Here is a 15,112-nt window from a genome sequence, read left to right as displayed (position 1 = left end):
TCAAGCAGGTGCCTATCCACCTAGGAGATGGGAGGCTCAGGTTTAGATAGGTGTATGACACTCTAAACTCCTTATCCCTTCCAATTCCTTATCATGGCCAATAGATATCAGATCCAAAATTTTAGAGAGATAAGAAAGCTAAACAGGACCAATTACCAATTGTGAAAAATGAAGGTGCGTAGCTACTTAGTGTTGAGAGAGTTGTAGGGGATTGCAACAGGGATGGAGGTGATACCTCACGCCACCATGACTACTCCAACCACATCAACCTTGATAGTGGTGTTGCTGACACCAGCAGACCCGATATTAGTGGGAACATGGTAGATCTGGGATGAGAAAGCCTTCGCTATCATTGTGTAAACGGCGCATATGGTGCCAAATCAAACACAAAAGTTCCACTCAAATCAAATATGGACTCAAGAAGGAGAATGAGAATACACTGTACTTACTTTGCTAACCCTAACACCACTAGGATCTTACATCAATCCCTACTAACACTTTCTCCCTACTAACTTACACGTTAGATTTTTCTCTTTCTTCCTCTTTCTTTGAAAGGTCACAAGTACTCATCTATGATCCATTCACCCAACGTCTAACCATTGCAATCAATTAAGCCATGCCATGCCATGCCATGCCAATTACTGCCAATTACAATGGAATCCAGTACTACCAGATGCAATATCCATCTTTCCAATAATAATTCCGCCATAGAGGATCCATTGAACCTTTATGAAGCACTACAAATGGCAAACACAGGTATTCACTAGGAATGATCTTCACTGCCAACGAACCAACAACCATGCCCGTTGCACGATCCAGAGGACTAGATCGAGACGAGGAAGGGGGGCATGTTAACCGATTGGTTAACAATATGCCATCACTGGTTAGTGATGTCATTTGATGGATAGTGGTAAGTCCTTAGAGTTAGGATTGTGCCTTGGATCCAAATAGGCCCAAGATGGTTGTAAAAGAATGAGGAAAGAGAGTCGTATAAAGGGAATAGAGTTGCCCTTCCCTTCTAAAGGTGACATGTATTAAAGGCCAAGTGATTGAATTGGGTCTTCGTTGTTGGATGCACAAGTTTGGAATACAAGCTCCCTCTTCTCTTCTGAGAGTGTTTTTGGATGTTCTCTTGTTTCCTTTGTAAAGCCTTTGTATTTGCCACTCCATCCCCCTTCAAACCCTCTTTTCCTTCCCTTTCTCCCCTCTCCCCTTTCCCTCTTTATCTTGTGGAAACACATTGCAACAATCCAGGAGTTGCTTGAGTGACACTTGCGGACGGTTCATGCTTTGCATTGCTCTCACAAGGAGTAGCTTGGAGTGGAAGCTCCATCGACATTCCTTCAAGATCCTCACGACACGTAAGTCACCGTCAAGACTATACAATGCTGCCTCATATTCAGATGGCAAACACTTCCTTTGAGGCCTGGACAACATTGAGAGATATGTATGAGCTCGACAATGAGGCGAGAATCTTGAATCTCGAGATAGAACTGTACATGTGTGTGTGTGTGTACAAGAGCAAATCACCAAGATGAAGGTGGTGTGGGATCAGTTGCTAACGGTGGGTCAAAGGACGAGCTCAACCAAGATGGCAAGGTTTTTATTGGGAATGCTGTTCTAGAGCTATACTACTTTTGTGACTACGATGACTGTAGGGCATTGGGCGACGACGGTGACTTTCGAGGAGCTGGTAGCAAGAGACACAAGAAAAGAAGTACTACGATACAAATAAGGATGACAAGCTCAAGATAGGAGCAAAGGCAAGGGCAAGGGTAAGCGTAGCAAAGGCAAGCCCAAATCTGACGACAAAGCGAACTTTTTAGATGAAGGCAACAAGAAAAAGAGAAAGAAAGAAAGTTCTTCCACTATGATGACCCAAGACATTTTGTGAAAAATTGCAAAAAGAAGGTTAATAAGAAGAAGAAGGATGCCAACTCAAAGTCAAAGGAGTCGGTTTAACTAGTGACAGCCGTGACACATGTTTGACAATAAGGATTGGTAAGAAGAGGAGTCGAGATGTTTTGTGAAGGTGATGGATAGTGACGATTATCTAGAGACATCTGGGTGCTTGGCTGGTGTTACTAAAGCAGAGGGAGATTCTTCAGTAGGACTTGAGCACTCAAGGTCAGATGGTGGCTGTGACTTAAGAGGGGGACAAAAACATACACCCACAGTTGGAGCTTGACAAAAGTGGGTACTTGACTCTCCCTTAGCAGTGAGTTGTGTCAAGTGTTGAGACAACACAATGATGCAGATCAACTTGGGAAAAGATGGAAATGCTCCTGCAAAGTGCTATTGACCATTATGGTAAAAGATGTTGGAGTACTTGTGATGCTTTTGAGTTGCTATGATTGTATAATCATCTTTCAGTAGGACTTTGCCTTTGAAAGTGATAAGGTGCTTGAAATTGCACGGACAATGACGATATGGCCCTTTGCATCCATAGGTGACATCTCCAAAAGCACAAGTAGTTTAAGCCAACATACTTGAGACACATTATGCATTGTAGAGGTGGTTGGTAGCTCCAATTGACATGCTACTTCCCCAAGCTTGCGGATAAGGGCATAATAGAGCAAGCTTTGTGTTGATATTAACCTTCAATGTGGCATAATTACTTTCGTGCAGATGTAGATGCACATACTCTCTTTCCTTGAAAATGAAACAGCTTCTACAATAATTCGCATACTTCTACTCCTTGGCGTGACATGGCTTGACATATTGTTTTAGCAAATGGTAGAAGACCTTTCGTGCCTACTGCTGTACCACACCCATGTTTGCAATTGAGGAATGCATTACTATTTTGCACCCATATACTCCAATGCCCTGTCCGTGGGAAGGATATGGCTATACAGGAGGGGGGAAGGCACTGATGATTTTCTCTCTTTCTGCCATGTCCTACTCAAGTTATCTCCCCCACTCCCTCTTGATCTTTCCTTTTTCGTTTTTCTTCCCCTTTTTCTACCTTTGTCTTTTCCATTTGTCTTCCCCTTTCATCCCTTTCTCGCACCTCCCTTCCGCTATACTGCATCTTTCTTCTATTATATACTCCATTACTGTTGTTCTCACCGTATTGGCAGTCCTCAATCATCAGTGCAGCAGCGAGGTCCTGATATGCTTCGTCTTATTACACTTGTGAGCAATGCAGCGGACAGGTTATATAAAACAAAGGTACATACAATAAAAATCAATGTGGTACCAACATGGCTTAATATGCCAAGACTGGAACGATGTGCTTACATCTTGAAGGCCGTTTTATAGGGATTATATACAATAATTAAAAAATCAATGTAAGAGCTTCTGGTTTCTGTATGAAATGCCTCAATTTCCGTTCGAACACTTATCAACAACGAGAAGCATAAAATTATCTGTATAATTTCCAACAGCTTCTGGTTTCTGTATGAGATGCCTGAGTTTTCTTCAAAACACTTATCAACGACGAGAAGTACTGCCCCTTCTTTCCTTCCGATCTCTCTCAGATTTTTCACTTGAATTATTGGCCTGGACAGAACACACAAATTCACGCCAATTTGTGATTTGATTCACACAAGAAATTATGATTAAAGCCGATTCCAACAAACGGCAACAATATTCACATCGTTACATACAGACCAATATCACTAGCAGCCGAACAAAAATTGGAACGAAGTCCACGAACAGATCCAAAGAATATTTCACGTAATCATAATCTCCACGATCAGCTCTTTCAATGATCATTTGAGTGTCGTAGAGCACATATCGAACGAACAGCAGCAGGCCACCATACATCTGTCAGCGCAAAGGCACGCGTTGCAGAGGGTCAGACTCAGCTATACCCCTGAAGAAACAAGAAAAAAAGACTTGCTTTGGGAAAAGCACAATCGGATATGCTCACCTCAATGGAGTAGAACATTGTGGCGCCGCCAAACAGTGCGGATGCGAGTTGTAACCAGAAAAATATACTTATTGCAGAAGCTAATATACCACCAAGGAACAAGAACTCTCTACGTCTTGCAAAGATCGCAGCACAGAGAAAAACTGTAGCAAAGGGGAGGTGCGTACCTCGGCCGAAGGAAAAGAAGGCGTCGCCAACAACCAAACGGCCGAGCCAAAGAAACCGAGGGCGGTGAGAAAACCGCCGAGTCCACACAGCAAGTGAAGGTAAGTTCCTACGCTGGACAAGACCAAGGAGGCGGCAAGGGTGCTGTAAACCTGCAGAGGCAAGAATGCAGCATTGGCAACAGGGAACGATAATGTACGATCAAGGAACAAAGCAGAGAGAAGAGAGGGTGGAAACCTTGAGAAGATGGTGCTGGAGGCGAGGAGATAAGCCATGGAGATTCTTGTAGCTGGGGTGGTCGAAAGGAAAGCCTTGGGAGGGAGAAGCCAGGGTAAGAAACTTATATACCATGTACCTTATTCGCAAAGTAATATACATATTATTATATATATATTGTCTCCAACCTTTCTCTTCACTCCCGAACCTTCCTTTGTCAACTTTGCCTTCTCAATCAATTTGACTTTTGGCCCAGCCAATCAAATTAAGGACAATCTCCACTTCATGCAGGTTTTTGGCCCTCGGCCAATCAAATTAAGGAAAATCTCAGGTTTTTGGCCCTGGATGTCTTGGTTAATGAGTTGCTAATTAGGTCCATTGCTTTGAAGTTTATTCATTAGATCAATTTGACCATCCAAATTGTGGTTAGTATGAGGTTTAAGTGTCGGTTATTGGGAGCTTAAAGGCTTCTAATGTGTTTAGGGTTTAAGGTTTTTGTTTGCTTCCGGAGGCCCTAAATGTTCTTGGACCTCTTGTGAAGATTCTAAATACTTTTGTCTTTGTTAGGTATTTCTCTCTAAAGATGGAGGTCTCTTGTATGACACCACCTTTATATTACTCTTGCCAAAATAGGCAAGTCCCTTAAACACACTCATACCTCTTTTCTCTCCTCTCTTTCACTCATCTACCTTTCCCCATATTCCTTCACCTTCACTTTCTTTTTCTCTTTTCCTTTCCTTCCAATTTACACCTATCGTTTCCCTTTTACAAGTTATTGGAAACATTTATCGAGCTACTTTACACCTAGACTTATAATGACATTCCAAAAGGCAGGGCCTAAGCTAGAGGCAACTATTCACATAGTCCTTGTAAACCTCAAAATTACAAGAGCGCCATCTTCCTCATATTACCACCATGTTATTTTCCAATTACAAGTAAAGGGAACTCTAGTTAAGGAAGTTATTAGTCCAATGCTTCAACGAGAATTGGCAATTGCAATTATAATGGTATATTAAGTCATTGGGAACCCAAATTCATGAAAAAGTCGAGAGACATTTGTCGATGCTAGGGTCAAGTTAGGTATGGTGTTCTTTTTGGCCTGCTTTGGGGGGAGGTCTAAGTGAAGTCGTCGGTTTGAAAGAAGCAAAATTGTTTTCCACGAAATAGTAAGAGTGTCTCACTATTTTTTGTGGTGGAGAGGCCCTCGTCATAGTTACTAGTCGAACTTTGAGTTTTGGATGCAACAAAACACACACAGCAATGTACGAGCATCTACAGCCTCCTATGGCATAGACTAGCACCTCAAGCAAAGAAAGGAGTAGCCCAAAGAGCCAACCCATGATGGTTGGCAACACAATGGACTCTATCACAACAATTCCTCCTCGGCATCCTTTCCACCTTCCATCTTTGCGCAAGCTCTCTACAGCCAGTGACCATATCACCAACAGAGAGCCCCTACGAGCCGTCTACACGACCTCTAGCTTCACAAGCTTCTTCTCCAATGCTGACAATGACAAGCAGCCCACCTACATGCTACCTCAAACAACAATAGCTCCTCAAGGCATCTCGTTTCCATAGTTGCTTCTTCAATAGTTGGACGCCAGCGAGCTACATAGAGTCCTACAACGACCTAGTGCAGACAGCCTCTCTCCTCACCAACTTCATCAACACCTCAACCGATAGCTCTGCCATCAACATCTCCAACGGCCATGCGCCTTCACAAGCGTCTACCATCTTCAATGAGATGCTAGTCCCAAAGCTCCAGCAGCTCTTACGTATTCCATTGTCATGAGCGGACACGTCCGACAACCCATGTAAGCTCTCCTCCTTGTCGTAGAGCAGCCTTATCTTCTACAGTGACTCTAAGGCCCCAAGCGCTCCAACTCCATCTACGAGCGTCAAGCGACTCTCTAGTAGCCCTGACAGACAGTGCAAAAACCATCTACTGCGACTCTCCAACACGCCTTCTCTTGAGACGACGACAACGACCTACAAGTTCCAGCCTCTCCAAAGCACTCACCTCCTCGACATAGCAAGGAGTCTCCAATGAAGAGTGTTATCTGTGGCAGTTCTGCATGGCGCTTCTGACACGAAGCTCGCCCACGGCTCTATGCTAACAGAGAAGAAGATGGAATCTGCAAGATTTTGATAGAATCTTGCAGACTCCCTAGCATCTAAATAGTGAGACGTGGCAGATAAGGTCCAAGCCATGGTTGGGTCTACTTGACCACGGGTTGGCCATGTGGCAACCCTAGCCTCTCTTTGCTGCCACATCAGCATATCGGACCCATTACCACATTGGCAACCATGGCTTTAGTGCCACATCAACACCTATACTACCACATCATCCTTGTACAGTCTGCTTGACACGTGGCCATTTTGACACATCACCACCACGGTCCTACTGCCACATCATCAGTTCTTATGAGATGAGTCTGCACTGGCAGTGCCCAATCATCTGCCCAGGGATCATGTCCACTCAGCATGCCATGTGGCAGTGCCTCCTAAGCATTGAGTGCCACACAGGCACCCTCTTTGTATTCTGCATGTGACCTCCACATGCCACATCATCCATTTGGACCCCCTCCTTGGATCAAAATTTGACCATCCTTCCGGGAGCTGTATCTTTTGATCCATGGGGAATTTGGAGGTAATCCAAAAAGCAAAAATGCTCGCCAGATCATGCTCTACACGTTGAGTACCTCAGATCTACCATACGTGATTTCCAAAAGCTAGCATCATCAAAACCTCATCATCAAAACCACTTCCCAATCCACTACAGTGCACCCAGCACTTAAAATGAATCAAGATAAAATTCATTTGCTGCATTTTATGATTTGATGTGTCATCACTTTAATACAGGCTTGATTGTTGGCACAAACAATTGTCATCACTTTAATATAGGCTTGATCGTTGGCACACACAGTAGTTCTTACACGACTTGGTTTTGACCGTTCAGCATAAGCCCCCTAGTGGCAACTCTCACGTAGTGTTCTCATGGGTAGACTGTTGAGAGTTGTGGTGCCATGAGCACATGTAGAGCAAAGGTATGAGCAAAGGGTAAGCTGCCACATGGCATGGAGGACATATCCCACATGTGAGCAAGCAAATGGATGTAAGTACCCTCACCTATAAAAGGGAGGTTCATTTGAAGTAATATCAATCAAGCACTTTGCACTATCTCAAGATTCTCTTTATGAGTCCAAGCTAATCTATCTTGGAACCTAATTGACTTGAGATACATGTCATGAGCACTCTCTTCATCATGTTTCCACATAGGTTCCATCCACCTTAGAGTGCTCCATAGATTCTGAGGCACACATGTTTTGTCATGGTATCAGAGCGTAGGTTTAGCTTTCCTAGTTTAGCTCATTAGTAGTTTACTAGGATTGCTTCCTAGATTAGTTGTAGGCATGTCTTAGGAGTTCATGTTTTTTCTCCTAGGTTAGTTTTTTTTTTATAGTTGTAGATTGAGTACAAATTTCCGTCCCTTCAGAGAGAAAATTTTTCATCCATCCATTTCATGAGAGATTCATTGTGAGCTTGAGTGATCCTTGTTGCTGTGAGAGAGAGAGAGATAGGAAGAGTCTTTCAAAGAAAGATTTGTGAGAGTCCTTCCGTGGATCTGCTGAGAAGGAGAGATGTTTTTAAACATACTCTTGACTAAAAGAGACAAAGCAAGAGAAGCTCCCACGACTCAAAGAGCGCAGGTTTGGCGCTGCTGCTCACAAAGTCGACTGCACCAACTAAAGCCTCCTTCTGCGCTCCCGATGGGTGACATCCATTGCCTCCTACGCCTCAGCCAGCTGCAATAGCAGCTCTCTGCATCAGCCTTCTACAAGGCAGCTCACGACCAATGACCCAAGCTCACGATAGCACCTCCCAAGCGGTTGTTGGCGTGCTGCTGGTGTCGATGCAGTAGTCGTAGTTGCAACAGTGATAGTTCTTCTTCTTCTTATGTTGTCACCGTCGTGACGGCCACCATGTCTGGAGGTAGAAGCAACAAAGAAAACAGCCATCACCTCGTTCAGCAAGCCAGCAGTAATTAGGCTCCATAGCCCATTCGATGAGCGCATCCATCAATAGAACCATCGGCTCCCTCATGAGCCCTTCTTCAACGAGAAGGTAGCGCAGCTGCCGCTGCCAACAAGGACCCCACGATCTTCATACAAGCTAAGAAGCTGTGACTGCCAGAGACGCACCAAAATGCAATCAGAAGCACCACGCTCAGGAGCAAAGATGGGCAAACACCCTCTTCATTTTCAACTCTGAGAACACCTATGACTAGTTGCTGCTCCATAGAAGCTGCCTCCAAGATCCATGCAAACGGGTTGAAGCTACAGCACGCCAGCAAGCAAAGGCCACCGAGCACACTCCAGCAAACCCGCTTCAGCGAGCGGCTCCCAAGCGACCAAGCCAACGAGCTCCTGCTAGCTACGACCGAACTCAGCAGCCAAGGCTCACACGGCCTCTCCATCGTCATAAGCGACTCCCTCCATCTCCAAAAATCGACGAATCTCTACATCACCGAATGCTCCATGTCTTATCCGTCGTCGCCAATTCTCTGTTGTCTCCAAGGTCTCAGACCTTAGGAAAAAGTGACACGTGGCAGATAAGGTTTTAACTGTGGTTAAGGTCAACCTTGGTTAGGTTTATGGTTAGTTCAGTTACTTGGATCATGGTTAAGTTAATCTAGACTTAGGTTAACTACTTTGGGTCAGAAGACTGCCACATGTCAACAGTGCCACTTAAGCACACAGCCCCTGCCAAGCACAGTCCTGCAAGCAGCATGTGAATAGCCCAGCCACATCATCAAAGGCCTTCTTCTTGATCAAAACTTCGACAAGCCATAACTTCCAATCCAGGAAGAATTTGGACACGCTCCAAAAAGGAAAAGTGATCGTCTTTCCGAGCTCTACGCGCCTGTCAAATCAGAATCATTGTATGCAATTAGACACTGCCAATATTGAAAGAATTCAATTGGTAAGACCTTTGCAACCATTGGAAAAAGCAAAGCATGAATGCAAACATTGATGTAAAAAGAATGCCAAAAGCACAAGTGCATGAGATGACCATAGCATGAAGTATGGCATCCACACAAAGCATCAAGGCACATGGAAGAACAAAGCATCATGCAGGTAGCTACACCAAACAAAGAAGCAAACGAGTCATCATCAAGCCATGAGCCAAAAGGTGACATCAATGGAATGTATTGAAAAGCAAAAACCTTGCCAACCTTGCCTATATTTTGTAAATCAAGCCTGACCACCTGAGAGTAGCTATGAAAGCACCCAGGGGAGGTATTGACATGTAAAAACCACACTTGACCACCTTAAGTAGCAATGTATGCACTAAGGGGAGGTGATGGATTTGTAACTCACATCTGACCACCTTGCAGTAGCCAAAGGGTTATGGCACCAAGGGGAGGTGTTGAGAGTTGTGGTGCCATGAGCACATGTAGAGCAAAGGTATGAGCAAAGGGTAAGCTGCCACATGGCATGGAGGACATATCCCACATGTGAGCAAGCAAATGGATGTAAGTACCCTCACCTATAAAAGGGAGGTTCATTTGAAGTAATATCAATCAAGCACTTTGCACTATCTCAAGATTCTCTTTATGAGTCCAAGCTAATCTATCTTGGAACCTAATTGACTTGAGATACATGTCATGAGCACTCTCTTCATCATGTTTCCACATAGGTTCCATCCACCTTAGAGTGCTCCATAGATTCTGAGGCACACATGTTTTGTCATAGACACTCTCGCCACCAGTACACGGGTAAGCCTCTTGCATAGAGCGCCAGACTGCCTCGAGCATGGAGTTACTCACATCATGTAGTTGATGATACACCAAAATCTATGAGTGGAAAGAGAACCTTCTTCGACCATTCATTGCCACAGGGCATGTACCAATCTACGATGCAGACTTGAGCCTCATTGGCGTTGACAGATCAAATGTAGATGCTTCAGATGTTAGCATGGATCAGTCCACAATTTTTGATCATGCACATTCCTTGTTAAGCCCTCAGCATGAGGCACACTTCTTGGTAAGCCCTCTGCATGAGACACACTTCTTGGTAAGCCCTTGGCATGAGGCACATTCAGTAGTAAGCCCTCAGCCCGAGGGATATTTGACAGTAAGTCCTTAGTACGAGGGAGTCCCATCTACATCAGCTCAGTATGATTTCAATGATGTACAGTCATCACCCTCATGCATGGATCCAACTCCATCCTTTGCCACAGATGCAGATACTCAGGTTCAGTGATCATGCAGTTATTCAACAGGTAAGTCCTCAGTATGAGGCACTCACATCTTTTGTCACATGCATAGATTTATGCCATAGCGCACCCAGCTCTTCAGGTGATTCCATTATAGCATCCATTACTAATGCTTTCACCTCTCACATAGAGCATACCTTGGGCTCAGTTCCCTTCAATAGTACAGATCAGCACATCAGTCTATAGGACATTCTAGCATCGGCTCAATTATGCCACATTGCACCCTTAGATCCAGTTATCACCACCTCTGATCAGCAGATCATCCCTCAGCATGAGGATACCTATGCATCAGTGTGGTCCTGCCCCAGTGCAGTGGACATCATCAGGTTCAACCATGACATAACCTAGGGAGACTCAGTGTTTCATCATGCGCTTATGGCTGTAGTATACAGTCCATAATTGATGCAAATCAGTGGTTTGATCCACGACTACAGATCGATCCCTTCATCAGCACCTCATTCGCCTCAGGGACATCTTATGCATTCATAGTTGTATTTCAGGCTTCTAGGCATTTATACTGTTAGCTCATTCTTGCTGAGCCTATGATAGATGCTGCATCCCATGCCGATGAATGTTCAGCTCATGGATAGTTGAGCATACAGCTTGGACAGGTTCCCATACCTTGTCATTTGTACGGGCCTCTTCATCAGCAGAGCAATGTATCACACTTACACCTTTGGCCCCAGATTTTCAGCCCCTAGATCACTTTGTCCACATTGACTATGCGGTCTTCTTCGACCCCGCATCATTTGATAGAGACTATAGTTATACTGCAACATACTTTCCACATTGCTGTTAGTTCTTTTGGGTTGGTGACACTCTTGTATGTCACAACCTACCGGATCACATTGACATAGCTACATCGACTAGCCTCACATCCGGATGCCTCTTCTACAGAGCAGCTGCACAGTCCATGGTGACTCATGACGTGTTCACGCAGTCATCTTTTGATCGACTAGTCTTTGATCCAGGAGGACTTAACTTTCTGCATATTTCCTTCCTCTTCCTTTCGGCCTATCTTTTGGGTTTTATTTCCAAAGGCGAAGGATGACCCACAACTTAAGAGGGGGAAATCCACATTATGTATAGGATTTTAAGTTGTACTCATTGTAGATGCTTCCACTTCATAGTCACTATGCTCACATACGCACATACTACTCTGATTTCTTTTTAGTTTTCTTTTCAGTTTTGAATGCTATCATATGCACCAAATGAAATCCACAAATAGGTCTTGTACATGCACCCTCTACTTACCCAGTGCAATTTAAGAGGGGGTGTTAAAGATAGTGTAAATTGCACTATCCATATAGGGCATAGGGGCAAACCCTAAAGAAACCCTAAGCCATATCGTGTGCACTCCTCTCTCTCTCTCTCTCTCTCTCTCTCTCTCTCTCTCTCTCTCTCTCCCTCTCTCACTTCCACTATCAGAAAGATGGAACGCTGGTGAATAATCGAAGGATAATAAAGACTGCTAGGCAGTCGGCATTTTAAGCCATTACAAAACAAAACCCATGGAGGGGGATAAGATGACAGAGATTAACAAGGTGCTATGATCATTTGATTCATTTTTAAAAAAGGACCTCCAAGTAATTGTTGAGTCTATGCTTTTCTCTATTCAGTGTGAAAAATTATGTGGGAAAAAGGGCCCAATGTGAGACTTAGGACCACAATAGACTTGTACACTTGAAACATCCAATTGCCAAAATAGAGGCTCCGTTATGAGTGGTTATGTGGGTTGTTTTTGAACTGTGTTTTTGGAGAGATTACAAAACAAGGATATGTAATTTCAACTGTAATGGTTAAGATTTTTGTCAGAGATACAGAGTCGGCAACATTAGTCTCAATTGGACAGAGTCGCTAAAAAATTTAGCAAGATTAATAATGTGTCAAATGCGTCAAGCTGTTATCCACTTGAGCTAAGGCCCATTGTCTTCATTATATGTGCAATAAAATTGGTATGGTACTAAACATCATATGTCATTTACTATTTTGTTTCATAATTGTTGCCACCATGAAAAAGACCTAAGTCTTAGATCATACTAATTTCTTTCGAATTGTTTGCAACGTCATAATGGCAAACATTAGATCTCATGCATCATTGCAATTCCATTTAATGTATTTTGCACAATTGTTAAGATGTGTGCAAATAAGTAATTGTATATATTTCCATTACAACACACATGTTGATTCGAATCTTATGCTTAATTCCAGCAAGCACACAACCAAGGAAGAGCCAATTTCACACTTTAAAGAGGCCCAAGCCATAGCATAATTGGGGATTCAAGAGCATTGGTTCCAACAGACTTTACGCCCTCGAACTCAAATGCCCTTTCCGTGTCGTGCATCTGAGATCCATTAGAGTTCATTGGTTATCTCTATGCATTTGAGGGCAATGTGCTAGCCAAGTATGGCAATTTCAAGGCCAACAAACCCTTTTATGTTGTTTACATGAGGGTTTGCCTCCTAAAGGACCATGAGTGTTGCAAAATAGTAACCTTACACGTCCCCCATGCGTATGTCCTTCAGTTGAAGGATATTCTTAAAGTTGTAGGATAGAGGGTCTTACCACTATAAAGAAAATTAATGGGAGAGGGTGGTAGTTCTTATGTATCCTTACATATTAATGCAAATGCTCTTTCCATTTATGAGAGGGTTGACCTTTTGTCCTAAACTTGGCCTTTTCTTGTTGTTTTTAAGAAAGCAAGAGAATCTTGTGAGGGGGTATTCATTTCTTTCACTTCCTCTCCTTTGCAACACATTTTCTCTCCATTTCTTGATGTCAAGCAAGTGAATGAAGTGCATACATCTTCGTTTACAACACTTTAGTCCCAATGCATCAACCATAAGCTCTTTGTTCATCATTCTTATTCTGGTTGCTTTTGAGGATTTTCATGGATTCACTTTCTCTTCATGCATTTGTTTGTCCATTTTTGTTCCACTTGTACATTGTTCTTTGGAATTATGCTCCTTTCTCCCTCACAATTTAATGTCACATTGTATCCATTGCATGTTGCATCCTTGATCATATCATAATCAAAGTCAAACACAAAATAATCCTTTGGTGATTTTAGCCTTACTTTTGCTACAATCGTAGGGCCAGTTGCATTAAATGTGCTTTAAAAGTGTTGAGAACCTTGAAACTCGTTCTCTCCCTCTCTCATTAACACACATTGCATGGTTTTCACAACTCTACACCTTGTCTACTTTGATACAATCGTAGGGCCATTTGCATTAAAATGTGCTCTGAGAGTGTCTTGAAACTCCTCTACTCCTGAGAGAACATCACTCAGTGATACACTTTGCATGGTTTTCACAACTCTACACACAGACAAAACCCCCAATCTTGTATTGTTATCTTATCTCTTTCAATGCAATATTTTGCTACTCTTTCGTCATTCAAGCCCTCTCTTGCTCTCATTCTTTCCTACTTTTGGTATCGGAGCACACCTGCATGCAACTCCTGCTCTCATTCTCTCCTACATTTGGTATCACAACACATGCTGGCAATTTTGCAAGACACTACGAAGGGTAAACATGCTGAATTCACCCAGAAGATCAAGAAAGGAGAGGCCGCAATCTTGGAATGGAGAGATGTGGTCAAGAAAGGTACGGCTGTTCCCAAGAAAGAGTTCATTTCAGATGCTCTCGAGGAGGATAAAAGGAGAAACAATAAAGCCCTAAATGTTTTAGTCCGAGGTCTCACAGTAGGAGACACTCCTATGGCAGATGCAAAAGCCTTGTTCACCAAAATGGGTAAGAGTTGGCAAGCCCGATGCACCCACAAGGCCACTTGTGATGAAGCTCCGAATAGCCATGGATAGGAAGACCCTCATGAGCACGAGGGTGACCTTGAAAGGAACCCAGATCTACCCGGACGATGACCTCACCCTCCTATAGCAGGAACACAGGAGGGAAGGTATGGTCCACGTCATGGCAACGAGAGAAGTAGGGAAATGGGCTACGTACAAGGATGGTACGGTGATCATCCAAGAGAGAGGAGATCAAGACCAGGGGGCAAAGGAAGAAAAGGAAGAGAAAGAAGAGAGTGAATTATGATGGTGTCGGGCCAATGGGACACAAAGTGGACTGAGAATTATAGTGTAGAATTGCAATGGCACAATCTGGTATGATCTGGGCGGTCTCTCGGAGACATACATTGATGGAGACATGGTCTTGTATACTGAATGGGACACAAAGTGGATTGAGAATTGTAGTGTGGAATTGCAATGGCACACTCTGGTCTAATTTGGGCGGTCTCTCGGCGGAGACATACACTAACAGAGACATGGTCTTGTATACTGAGACACATGAGAGCCTCGAGAGAGGACTGCCCACTGTGACAGGATATACATGGAAGCCATCTCATAGGAAGGAGACCTCCTTTGGAGCCACATCCTCCTCATACATGTGAAGGATGAATACTTGGCAAGATGCATAGGTTTCCCTTTAAGAAAGATGGTCCAGTAAGAGCTATCTGTAAATTACATCTCATTTACAGTGATGTCTGTGGTCCCATGAGGACTCTTGCCTTGGGTGGATATCAATCTTTTGTCACATTTATTAATGACTATTCTAGAT

General features: G+C 43.5%; 1 pseudogene across 1 annotated transcript; it reads right to left on the bottom strand.

Moving 5' to 3' along the window:
- Positions 1–3,227: 3,227 nt before the first annotated feature.
- Positions 3,228–4,390, bottom strand: LOC147879919 (bax inhibitor 1-like; annotated as a pseudogene). Its single transcript, XR_015540641.1, has 4 exons — positions 4,277–4,390; positions 3,875–4,191; positions 3,613–3,768; positions 3,228–3,501 (listed from the first exon to the last, which is right to left on the bottom strand). The product of XR_015540641.1 is annotated as a bax inhibitor 1-like (transcript).
- Between the last annotated feature and the right edge of the window lie 10,722 nt (positions 4,391–15,112).

This window comes from Dipteris shenzhenensis, chromosome 33 (assembly GCF_047967505.1).
Source record: "Dipteris shenzhenensis isolate YYH24624 ecotype China chromosome 33, Dip_SZ_1.0, whole genome shotgun sequence".
Classification (NCBI taxonomy): domain Eukaryota; kingdom Viridiplantae; phylum Streptophyta; class Polypodiopsida; order Gleicheniales; family Dipteridaceae; genus Dipteris; species Dipteris shenzhenensis.
This window is presented reverse-complemented; position numbering and strand designations above follow the sequence as displayed.